Source organism: Sinocyclocheilus anshuiensis, unplaced genomic scaffold, assembly GCF_001515605.1.
Source record: "Sinocyclocheilus anshuiensis isolate Anshui unplaced genomic scaffold, SAMN03320099.WGS_v1.1 scaffold942, whole genome shotgun sequence".
Lineage (NCBI taxonomy): Eukaryota > Metazoa > Chordata > Actinopteri > Cypriniformes > Cyprinidae > Sinocyclocheilus > Sinocyclocheilus anshuiensis.
The window spans coordinates 659676-663363 of NW_015536531.1; the positions used below are offsets into that span (position 1 = coordinate 659676).

The 3688-nt window shown below is 37.1% G+C and overlaps 1 pseudogene; it reads left to right on the forward strand.

The window, feature by feature from the left end:
- The first annotated feature begins 489 nt into the window (after nt 1-489).
- LOC107694846 (uncharacterized) lies at nt 490-3454 on the forward strand (annotated as a pseudogene).
- The last annotated feature ends 234 nt before the right edge of the window (nt 3455-3688 follow it).

Consider the following 3688-nt stretch of genomic DNA (forward strand, 5'->3'; position numbering starts at 1 on the left):
CTGCTATCAGTTGTTTTTGGTTCACCTACAGCAGATGGAGGAGGGTTTGGGCCCTGGCATTGTGGCAGTGGCCGGAGAGCTCTCACTGGAGCTGGGCCCACATGCGTTGGTGTTTGTGGTGCCTGCCGTTTTTTAGTTGATATCTGGGGGCTTGCAGAGAAGGAGTGGGAGAGTTTGGTCCCAGCATACACCAGTTCCTCCATTTTCTGTGAGAAGCTTAGAAGTGGAGATGCTGGAGAGAGGGATAATGTGTCTGGTGAGATGGGCTGTGTCTCTGGTGTTTCCGGTGGCTGTGATATGTTGTCCTGGCTTCCCTGGCTGAAAAGAACGATTCGTGCACAGCACGCCTCGCTAGTGAAGTTCGTATTGCGCACATATGTCGGAAATATGTATTTGGAGAGAATACCAAATGAGCAGTGTATAAAAATTAAATTATAATGTTAGGAAATACAAGTGCAGTTAACATTTCGTCGTTTGTTGAAGGAGACGATGACTGAGATTCAACTACCGGAATAAATTTGGATCCATGTGTTTGGATTTCTCTCTGACAAACTGAATGTTCGTTTCTGCACGTACTTTAGAGACTGATTGACCATTGGTCCTTATGGAAAGACAGCGTTATTGTCCTCCAAAAATTCTATGACTCACATTTCTGGAAAACTCTTTGTCAAAGGAAAATCAAGTCTATTGTTGTTCAAAAGGCAACAGCAAAAGTCTTGCAACAAATTGTGACTTGGCTGACGTGGATCGGTTCAGTTACTCTGGTTCAGTGCGCTGATGGCACAGCTCTGATGACACTGGGGGCTTTAAAACACCTCCAGAGGCTTGTCATCCGTCAGTGTTGCTGTCGGAGTCTGACCAGCTCACTTTTATCTTTGAAACAACTGACTCATCTCTGCTTGTGTGAGGTCAAGAGAGCCTCGATATCAGAGATAAGTGCTGCTATTTCGCAACTTGTCAATCTTACCACACTACACTACCATGAAGATAAAAATTCTATCCATAAAACTGCTCTTCATGGCATGTTGAGGCGTCTGCCCAACTTAAAACACCTTTCCTTGAGATTGGGGCCAAAATATGGGATTCTTCCTGATGATTATTTTTGTCCAACTGAAGGTTGGTATGTACACTGTAAAAAATGACCGTGAATTTAACGGTAAAAGACTGTAAAAGTGCTACAGTAAAAACCTGTTAAATGGTTAATGGTAAATTCCCGTACTATATACGGTGAAAAACTGTATTGGACATTACATTTAATTTTACGGTAGTATACCGTTTTTGGAAGTGAAAAAGACCGTATAATTTACAGTGAATAACCGTAAATTGACATTCCCAGAATTCCCTGTGTTACATTCAAATTTGATGTTTTTTTGTTGAAATAACTGTTTCTTAGTTTTTTTAGGTAAGAAGGTTAAGAACCTTTTTTCTTGTTCTTTTCTTTGTTCTTTTTTTTAGGTAAAGAACCTTTTTTTAGGTGTTACACCTAATGTTGTTAAATTAATGTTTATTGCATTATTTCAGTTGCACGTATGTTACCATGATAGTGTTTAGTGTTTGTGTGAATGACACTGTGCACCTTCTATATATGTTATTATTTAAAAGCTGCTTGTGATGGGCTTTTGTTCATCATGTGACTTTCTCATCACCACCTGCATTTGGTGGTTATCATTGTATTACAAAGGTACAAAACAGATTTCAGTACTTTAATAGGTTGGTATATTAACATTATATCAGTTAATGAAATTACGGTATTTAACTGTAAATTTAAGTTAAAACCGTAAAACCTAAAATGTTGCTACCGTATTTTTTTACGGTAAAATTCCGGCAACCACAGCTGCCGTTTTTTTACCATAATTTTTACGGATTTTTTTTTTACAGTGTATGCTTTCAGGAAAGAAAACTATGGTGAAGAACTTTGTAATGCCATCACCCATCCCATCTTGTCTTTCACACAGGAGTGACTCCAGATGCAGAGTTTGGCCTGAGCAGCCTGGAGCTGCTGAACTATGAAGAAGACCCCTGACTCTCCTCTGTTGCCTTTAACAGTCTGTCCTCCCTGTCCAAACTAACAGTGCATTACATACAGTGGCTTAAAGATCCAAGCTTCTGCTGCCTTACAAAATGTTTGCAAGGGCTCCATGTACTCTCAGAGCTCAACATTTCTTGTAAGTATGAAAAACGCCCAATGCTGGTTATTCTTCATTGTAGCCTTGGCAAAGACAGAAAAGGGTCTTCAACCCGGGGAACTTAAGTAAATTCCAAAGGAGGCCGTAAGATAAAATAATGTAACAATTAAAATACCAACAAAACAAATTCCTTACTTGAGAAAAAAATCATAGACAAGATAAACTCAGACAGGTTTTTCATAGCTTAATTGGAGACCCACAGAAAAATGAAATAATAATAATAATAATAATTATTATTATTATTCAAAATATTTAATAGCAGTCATATACAATTGTAACATTAATAATAATATTTATTATTGTGTTAAATTATTTTATTGTTATTTTCATTGTTTGGGTAACATTTTACATTAAGGTCCCATTAGTTAATGTAAATAATGCATTAATATTAACTAACAATGAGCAATACATTTGTTACAGAATTTATTAATCTTTATTCATGTTAGTTAACTGTTCATGTTAGCTCAGGTCCATTAAATAACATTAACAGATGCAACTTTTGATTTTAATAATACACTAGTAAATTTTAAAATTCACTAAGATTAATAAATGCTTTAGAAGTATTTTTCACTGTTATTTCATGCTAACTAATGTTAACAAATGGAACCTTATTGTAAAGTGTTTCCATTGATTTTAATCTACTGACAGCCCTAGTTTCTGTTTCAGAACGTTTGGATCATTACGACAAGCATGTTAAGGAAGATAAGACTCAATTCAGAACTTATTTGATTTTTATGCAGTAAATCCCTCTACATTTTTGTCCTTTCTCTGTGTTTTCTAGTAGGATACCCACTCAGAGTCTATGCAGAATCAATACAGTGAAGGCAGAGTTGGAGTCTGTCAGGATTGTGGGAGAGCAGGTGCCGGATCTCCTTCATCTCTATTTGGACTTGTGTTGTTATATGACATCTGTGATGTAATCACAGAAATGCCCCAGATTTTCCCAAAGCTGCATATCCTGAAAGTGAGGTGAGAGTTCATTGTCATGAACTGTAAATATATTATGTCAGAATGAGTAAACATTGTATGCGTGTCTGACCTCGGTTAACTTCATTCTAATCAACTTCTCTCTTTCAGACACCATAATGTTTCTTCAACTTCAGCGTCTGCCTCGACTCAAGCAGTTAGTGATTTTGGATGCACCCAAAGGCCCCAGTCCTGCTATCCTCGATCTGACTCAAAAACTTAACGTCCAAACAAACAATAGAATCCATGTACTTCATTTCAATTTTAAGGACCAAACCACTTGTTCTTGTGGTTTTTATTGATACACGTCATTGTTTAACTAATGTTTATATGATGAATTTGACTAGTCAAGTCAAGTCTGCTTTATTGTCAATTCTTCCACATGTAATGCAGCTCGTCAGAATGCTCTCGATGGTGCCTCTGTAGAAGGTGTACATGATGGGGGCCGGGGACTACTATTGAAAACAGATTATCATGATTTACCCACAGGTGTCTTTTTAACATAAAGCAACATTTCCATTGAAGATGGAAAATGG